Raw genomic sequence first — 9,651 nt, 5'->3', positions numbered from 1 at the left:
TGAAACTCTTGTCTAAAAAAAAAAAAAAAGTGTATATATATATATATATATATACATACACACACACATATATGAATGTGTAGTTGATTGGTAAGCAATGTCTTTCTTCTGATGTTCTCTCTGCTTTGCTTTTTATTGTGTTGTTAGGCCTAGGCTAAAGTAGAAAAATACCAGTTAACTCCTGGCAAATTTCTGGGCTGCAAGCCCTCAACAAAATGGAGTAAGTCTGGTTCACTCCCAAGATAGATGGGAAAGTACTCACTAACTTCTTGCTTGAATAATTCTCCTGAGAAATGGACTGGGAAGTACCAACTATCTCCAGACTGACCTTTAAGAAATACCAGGTGGGAAAATATTAAAACAAAGAGGTATAATGAATGACTGATTAACTGAACAATTTTGCTTCTGTACACTGCTTGCTTGCTACCCTACCCAGATGCACCTGGACAGCCTGTGTGCCAACGAGATGCAGACCAAGCCTTAAAAACTTGACCCCTTAAGAACTCCGACTCAGGGCTGCTCTCAGAAACCATATGTTGGGATACTAAGGCAGTAACTGGCTGGCTTTTCAATAAAAGGACTCTGCTGTAAATTTGGCTTGTTTGGCAGTGTGGTCTTTGTAGAACTAGGCACAACCGTGTGTCAGTTTCATACTCAGACTAGCTTCCCTCCTTACAGTATGTCTGGAAGTTCAGTATGTGGAATTATATACTTTCTCATTAAATCAGGGAGAGAAACAACTACTCATACCTTCAAAGAAAAGTCCTAGGTTTGCTATAATTTAACCAACATGAGACCAATCGCTGTGACTGGAAAAAAGTCATTTTTTAAGACCTGGCAAGAGATAGTGCTGAAAGTGTAAGGGGTGGGTGGTAAAGGGTACCTAAGTGAAAATTGGGAAATTTCATGAAATGTAGAGAAAAAATTAGCTAACGTATATCCACTGCAGTATGTTTCTTAAAATTGTTAAAGACATTCACACATGGAATAGAAATATAAGGAAAAAAGATGTTGAGGAAAATAAAGAGAAAATATTTAACAGACAAGTGAAAGTAAAAAAAGGTGAGGAGAGAGAGTGAATAGAATATGACCAAATATTACAGTAAGTGTGAGTGGAATAAATCCTCATTAAAAAAAAAAAAGGAGCCAGGCGTGGTGACTCACGCCTGTAATCCCAGCACTCTGGGAGGCCAAGACAGGTGGATTGCCTGAGCTTAGGTGTTTAAGACCAGCCTCAGCAAGAGCCAGATCCCATTTCTTTTCTTTTTTTTTTTTTTAATGCAGTTTTTGGCTGGGATTGGGTTTGAACCCACCACCTCCAGCATATGGGTCTAGCACCCTACTCCTTGAGCCACAGGTGCCACCCCCAGATCCCATTTCTAAAAATGGCCAAATGCTGTGGTAGGTGCCTGTACTCCTAGCAACTTGGGAGACTGAAGCTAGAGAATTGCTTCAGCCCAAGAGTTTGAGGTTGTGAGCTATGATGCCATGGCATTCTACCAAGGGCAGCAAAGTGAGACTCTGTCTCAAAAAAAAAAAAAGGTCTAAGATGGTATGGAAGTAAAACTCAAGATTTGTGTTATATCAGACAAATACAAAACAAAATAAGGCAGAAAGGTTAAAAAATACATATGTATACATACTCCAGGCAAATGTTAAAGACAGTGCATAATAATATTAGACAAAATTTCATTCCAGAAAACTATCATTTAATTTCTAAAATTATTCAATATGGCTCAGTGCCTGTAGCTCAAGTGGCTAGTGGCCAGCCACATACACTGGAGCTGGAAGGTTCAAATCCAGCCCGGACCCGTCAAACAATGACAACTATAACCAAAAAATAGTTGGGTGTTATGGTGGGTGCCTGTAGACTCAGCTACTTGGGAGGCTGAGGCAAGAGTATCGCTAGAGTCTAAGAGTTTGAGGTTGCTGTGAGCTGTGATGCCATAGCACTCTACCCAAGGTGACAGCTTAAGACTCTGTCTCAAAAAAAAAAAAAATATTCAATATAACCTTTGTACCTTCAGGACTATCAATACACACTCATACAACACTCAACAAAAATATATCATGTATAGTGGAAATAAAGAAAACCTCAAATTCCAAAAAGTAGATACTTATTTCCAATTATAATGCAAGAAAACAGTAACAACAGAAATAACAAAACTGGCGGCACCCATAGCTCCTTGGGAAGGGCTCCAGCCACATTCACCCAGGCTGGCAGGTTTGAACCAAGCCTGGGCTGGGCCTGCTAAACAACAAAAAAATTGCTGGGCATTGTCAGGTGCCTACAGTCCCAGCTACCTGGGAAGCTGAGGCAAGAGAAATGCTTATGCCTAAGACTTGGAGGTTGCTGTGAGCTGTGATACTACAGCACTCTACCAAGGGTCACATAGTGAGAGTCTATCTCAAAAAAAAAAAAAGAAAGAAAAAGAACTAATAATAGAAACTGCAAATAACAGCTCATATGAAATGAAAACTATTAGCTCATATAGCAAAATTCAGAGAGCAAAAGTGCATAAAACTTTAAATAAAATGATAGAAATTAGAGTATATATGTATCTGTATGATATTATAAATGCTGTAATCATGATTTTGAATATTCAACAAGATGGAGAAATGTTCATATTAAGTAATAAACCATATAAAAAAGGCATATGGTTTAACATTTGTGAAAAATCAGGTATATATAGATAAAAATCCAGAAGGAAATTCCTAAAAACCTGCAGTGATTTTTGTGGATTCTTGTTGAGTGATGTGATTGAGAGTAGTTTTAATTTTTTTTATTTTGCTTTGCTTTCTTGGTACATTTGACTTTTATTACAAGGAAAGACTGTTAAAGAAAAGTGATCAAAATAAGTAAATCTCAGTTTGTTACAGAGTGTAAAATGAACTAAAGCTATAGTGGCTGTGACCCAGACCAGGGATTTAGGCTTAGTTGTTACATAATTTCAGTAGATCATATTCTAGGATAAATCATTTTGGATGGGGAGGATTGAAGGTTAACTGATAAAGAAGTAGAACACAGGGTGGTGCCTGTGGCTCGGTGGGTAAGACGCTGGCCCCATATACCAAGGGTGGTGGCTTCAAACCTGGCCCCAGCCACACTACAACAAAAAAGTAGCTGGGCGTTGTGGTGGGTGCCTGTAGTCCCAGCTACTCGGGAGCCTGAGGCAAGAGAATTGCTTAAGCCCAAGAGTTTGAGGTTGCTGTGAGCTGTGATGCCATGACACTGTACCAAGGGCAACAGCTTGAAACTCTGTCTCAAAAAAAAAAAAAAATTAACCTTCTTAGTGGGTGTGAGGTCATATGTAGTATCTCACATGGTTTTTATTTACATTTTTCTAGTGGCTAGTGATGTTGAACATCTTTTTGTGTGCTTGTTGGCCATTTGTATATCTTCTTTGTACCCATTCAGATCCTTTGCCTATTTTTAAATTGCTTTCTTTTATTGAGTTATGAAAGTTCTTTATATATGCTACTTACAATTCCTTATTAAATATATATGTTTGTAAAAATTTTCTCCTATCAGATATATATGTATATGTGTGTGTGTGTATATATATAGATATAGATATAGATATAGATTTTTTTTCAGTTTTTGGCTGGGGCTGGGTTTGAACCCACCACCTCTGGTATATGGTATCCTTTGAGCCACAGATACCGCCCAAGCCACAGGCGCCGCCAGCCTATATTTTTTCATATTCTTTTAAAAATTTATTTTATTTTATTGTATTTATTTATTTATTTTATAGAGACAGGGTCTTGCTGAGTTGCCCAGGCTAGTCTTGAACTCCTGGTCTTAATCAATCATTCTGCCTCAGCCTCTCAAAGTGATGGGATTACAGGTGTGAGCCATAATACTCCACCTTTTTTATTTCCTTTTTTCTTTTAATTTCAAAATACTAAGGGGTACACATGTTTTTGTAACATGGATACCTTGTATGATGCTTAATTTGAGGCTTATAGTGTGCCCATCACCAGAATAGCGTTTGCTGTACTGAATAGGTAAGTTTACCCCTTAATCCCACCCACTTCCCTTCCTGATTTCCAATGCCTTTATACCTCTTTGTGCCTGTGTACCCCATCATTTAGCTCCCCATTATTAGACAGTACATGTGATGTTTGTTTTTCTATTCCTGAGATACTTTGCTTAGGATCATTGTCTCCAGTTCCATCTATGGTACTTCAAAAGACATTATTTAATTCCTTTTTATGGCTGGGTAGTGTTCCATGATGTATATATACCACTTTTTTTTTTCATGATTTCATAGTGGTCTTTATTGGGAAAATTTAGTGTAAAAAACATTTTTTTTTTTTTTTGGTCACTCTCAGTAGAGTTCTGTAGTGTTATAGCTCACAGCAACTTCAAACTCTTGAGTTCAAGTGATTCTCTTGCCCCAGCCTCCCAAGTACCTGGGAATATAGGAACCCACCATAACACCTGGCTATCTTTAAAAATATTTAGAGATGGGGGTCTCAACTTTGCTCGGGCTGGTCTCGAATTCGTGAACTTAAGCAATCCACATGCCTGGGCCTCCCAGAGTGTTAGGTTTATAGGCATGAGCTAGCTCTCCTGGCTGTATACCACATTTCCTTAATCATGAGTTGATAGGCACTTAGATGATTATACATCTTTGCAATTGTGAATTGTGCTGCAGTAAACATTCAAGTGCAGGTATCTTTTTGATAAAATGACTTTTTTTCCTTTGGGTAGATAACTAGTAAGGAAATTGCTGGGTCAAATACTATGTCTCCATTTATTTCTTTGAAGAATCTTCACACTGTTTTGCACAGAGAATGTATTACTTTGTAGTTCCACCAACAGTATATAAGCATTTCTTTCTCTGTGCAAACATGCCAGCATCTGTTGTTTTTTCAGTTTTTTTTTCTGGCAGGGGCCAGGTTTGAACCCACCACTTCTGGTATATGGGGCTGGTGCCCTCCTTTGAGCCATGGGCATCCCCGTTTTTTTCCACTTTTTAATCATGCCATTTTAACAGAGGGAAAGCATCTCATTGTGGTTTTAATTTTCCTAATGATTACTGATGTTGAGCATTTCTTCATGTTTGTGGGCTGTTTGTCTCTCTTTATTTATTTATTTTTGAGATGGAGTCTCATTATGTCGGCCTCAGTAGAGAGCTGTGGCATCACAGCTCACAGCAACCTCAAACTCTTGGGCTTAAGTGATTCTCTTACTTCAGCCTTCCTAGTAGCTGGGAGCCTCAGAGCCGGGTCCATGATGCATAGGGGTGGAGCTGGAGCCTCTGGGACAGATCCGTGAGGCCTCAGAGCTGGCACTGTGGGGCCCTGTGGCAGTGCCGGAGCTTCAGGGATAGATCTTTGTGGGGTCCTGCAGCAGTGCTGGAATCTTGGGTTCGGATCTTGTAGGCCTGGTTGTAGCCCTGGGGCCTCAAGGGTGAAGCTACCAGCAGGGTGAAGGAAGTAGGAGCTTTGGTTCTGGGGCTGCAGGCTGAAGGCAGCACAAGAGCTATGTGGGTTGGGCTGCTAGGTTGAACAGTAGACTGGGGACCATGGAGGTTGAGCTACAGGCTGAGTGGCAGCACAGGAACCTTGTGGGTAAAGCTGTGGGCAGGTGGCAGCTTAGAGGTGGCAGGGGTTGGCCATGGGGCTGCGCTACTCAGTAATGAGGGCTATCCCCCTGTACAGGTCTCCCAGGAGTAGTCATTATATGGCTTCTGAGGTGGTACTGTAGCACTTGTTCTGCTCAAATTCCCCAAAGAGGGGAGGGTTATTCAGCTCCCAGTCATGGGGCACACCAGAACATCCACTGCCTGCTCCCTCCCCAGCTTGGGGAGGATGATGTAGAGATAGTTGCAACAAAGCTGGGCCCACTTAGACCTGGTATAGGGCACTATAGCCATTGATCATGTGTAGCTATTTAAGTTGAAACATAAATTACTTAAAATTATATACAATTAAAAGTTTAGCTCTGTGGTTTCACCACATTTCAGACCCCATTTCACTAGTGTTGACTATATTGAGCAGTGCAGATACAGGATATTTCTGTTATTACATACAGAGTTCTTTTGGTTAGCTCTGATCTAGCCTGTGTTCTTATTGAGGGCAGACATGTCTTATTCATCTTTATACCTGCAATTCCTAGGACAATGTGTGCACTTAATCTATACTTGAATGACTGAGTCTCGTTTTATCTTCTTATTTTACACATGGAGAAACTTAGGTCCAGATAATAAAATGATACTACTAGGTGTGGTGGCATGTCACTGTAGTCTCAGCTTTTCAGGAATTTGAGGTGGGAGGATTGCTTGAATCAGGAGTTCAAGACCAGTCTGGGCAATATAGTAAGACCCTTGTTTCTAAATAAGTAGATAGATAGATAGATAGATAGATACATACATACATACATAAAATGATATCCAGTTATTGAGTAGCAAATCTAGAATTAGAGCCCAGATTTTCTAATTTTAAATTCACAGGTCTTTCTATATGAACCTTAATTTGTGAGCTCCTCAGCTTGTTCTAAGTTTTAGAGGAAGGAGAATTAAAGTAATGTAATACTTCTCAGACTTTAGGGTGCATTATAATCAACTGGGAGCTTGTTAGAAATGCGTATTTTTGGTGGCTCATACCTATAATTCTAGCATTCTGGGAGGCCAAGGAGGGTGGATTGCTTGAGCTCAGGAGTTTGAGACCAGCCTGAGCAAGAATTCAACCCTGTCTCTACTAGAAAGAGAAAAATTAACCAAGTTTTATGGTGATCACCTATGTCCCAACTACTTGGGAGACTGAGGTAAGAGGATCACCTGAGCCCAAGAGTTTGAGGTTGTTGTGAGCTATAACATCACAGCACTCTACCCAGGGCAACAGAGTAAGACTCCATCTCAAAAAAAAAAAAAAAAAAAAAGAAAGAAAGAAAGAAAGAAATCTTTCCAACTGATGGTATTGGAATAACTAAATATACCTATGGGAAAAAAATTAACTGAGACCCCTACTTCTTGCCATATGTAATATGAATTGTTGACCTAAATATAATAGTTTAAACTGTAAACCACTAGAGGCAATCATAAAACAATATCTTGGGGATAGATAAAGGTTTTTTGGATAGGATACAGAAAAGAATAATTATAAAAGAAAAAAATTGATAATTTTTTCTACCAATAGATACCATTAAGAAAATGAATAGGTTCCGCCTGTGTTCAGGCTAATAAAAAGAAAAAGAAAATGAAGAGGCAGGCCACATTTTTTCCCATAATAGGAGAAAACATTTACAAAATACATTTCAGTATTATAGGTAAAAGACAGGTATCTAGAAGACAAAAAGAACTCAGAATATATAAAAACTGTGTATATATCTACAATAAAAAGATAAACAGCCCAATTAACAATCAGCAAAAGATATGAAAAAAAGAGTATAAATGGCCTCAATATGCATATAAAAAGTATTCAATATCATTAGTTATCTAAGAAATGCAAATTAAATTATGAGATGCCACCATATACATACCAGAATGGCTAAAATTAATAGGCTAACAATGGTTCGGTGCCTATAGCTCATTGGTTAGGGCACCGGCCACATACACTGGGGCTGGTGGGTTCGAACCTGCCCAGGGCCTGCTAAACAACAATGACAGCTACAACAACAACAAATAGCTGGCATTGTGGTGGGCGCCTGTAGTCCCAGCTACTTGGGAGGCTGAGGCAAGAGAATAGCTTAAGCCCAAGAGTTGGAGGTTGCTGTGAGCTGTGCCTCTGTGGCACTCCACCAAGGGTGATATAATGAGACTCTGTCTCAAAAAAAAACAAAAAAAACAAAATAGACTGACAATAACAAATGCTAGTGAGAATGTGGAACTATCAAAATTGTCCTACCTTGTGGGTCAGAGTACAAAATGGTACCATATACTATCATTCTGGAAAAATTGAGATTAATTTTTTGCAAGGGCTAGAGTGTAGTGGTATCACCATATCTCACTGCAACCTCAAACTCCTGGCTCCAGTAATCCTCTTGCTTCAGCCCCTTAAGTAACTGGGACTACAGGCATTCACCAACATGACCAACACTAATTTTTCTACGTTTTATAGAGATGGAGGTCTTACTCTTGCTCAGGCTGGTCATTTTTTTCTTTTTTTTTTTAAGACAGAGCCTCACTTCATTGCCCTCTGTAGAGTGCCATAGCATCACAGCTCACAGCAACCTCAAACTCTTGGGCTCAAGAAATTCTCTTGCCTCAGGCTCCCGAGTAGCTGGGACTACAGGTACTTGCCACAGCACCCAACTATTTTTAGAGATGAGGTCTTGCTGTAGCTCAGGCTGGTCTCGAACTTGTGAGCTTAGGCGGTCCACCCACCTTATTCTCCCAGAGTGCTAGGATTATAGGCATGAGCTACTGCACCCAGCTAAGGCTGGTCTTGAACTCCTGAGCTCAAGGGATCCTCCTGTCTTGGCCTCCCAGAGTGCTCAGATTACAGACATGAGCCATTATATGTGGTTTTTTTCTTTTGAGACAGAGCCTCAAGCTGTCACCCTGGGTAGAGACTGCCGTGGCATCACAGCTCACAGCAACCTTGAACTCCTGGGCTCAAGCGAGTCTCCTGCCTCAGTCTCCCAAGTAGCTGGGACCACAGGCCCCTGCCACAACGCCCGGCTATTTTTTGGTTGCAGCCGTCTTTGTTGTTTGGTGGGCCCAGACTGGATTCAGACCCGCCACCTTAGTGGCTGGCACGTTAGCCATTTGAGCCACAGGCGCCGAGCCTATACGTGGTTTCAACAGGTTTTTTTTTAATGTGGTTTGATATGGTTATTCATAGTTGTGTTTGGCAAAGTAGATGATTTTGATTTGCAGTTTTATTCATTTTTCAGTTAAATTCCTGGCTTTTACCCAAGTGCAATGAATGTGTTTACTTATGTGATAGGTCTCTAGTTCATTTACTTTAAGATTCTAGATAGTTAGACTATTAGAACTTTTACTTTACGTATCTTTATTGTAACAAAATTATCTAATTATCTACAGATTTTCAAAGTGCTGTAAGGGGAAGACTGGAACTAAGTTATTAGTCAGATGTTTGAAATTTCACCAATTAAGGATACCTACCCATGTTCCCAAATTTTTCTTGTAAGAGTCATCTGAGACACTCACTCAATTTTATTTTATTTATTTATTTATTTATTTTTTTTTTTTTAGGATAGAGTCTCACTTTGTTGCCCTTGGTAGAATGCTGTGGCATCACAGCTCACAGCCACCTCCAGCTCTTGGGCTTAGGTGATTCTCTTGCCTCAGCCTCCCGAGTAGCTGGGACTATAGGCAGCCGCCACAATGCCTGGCTATTTTTGGTTGCAGTTTGGCTGGGGCTGGATTTGAACCCTCCACTCTCAGTATATGGGGCTGGTGCCCCACTCACTGAGCCATAGGCGCCGCCTCACTCATTCAATTTTAGCCCCCCCCTTTTTCTTTTTTATTGTTTGGGATTCATTGAGGGTACAAAGAGTTAGGTTACATTGATGGCATTTGTTAGATAAAGTCCTTCTTATGATTGTGTCCTGTCCCCATTAGCCCCCTCTCTTTGAGATTAGAATTCCTCCCTGAGAGACTGATTCACTTGGTCTGGGTTGGGCAAGAATTTGTATTTTTAAACAAATGCTTCTGGGTAATTCTCATCATCAGGGGT

Source organism: Otolemur garnettii, unplaced genomic scaffold (genome assembly GCF_000181295.1).
Source record: "Otolemur garnettii isolate 467f Iridium unplaced genomic scaffold, OtoGar3 scaffold00122, whole genome shotgun sequence".
Taxonomy (NCBI): Eukaryota; Metazoa; Chordata; class Mammalia; order Primates; family Galagidae; genus Otolemur; species Otolemur garnettii.
The sequence above is the reverse complement of the archived record's forward strand: the minus strand, read 5'-3'. Positions refer to the sequence as shown.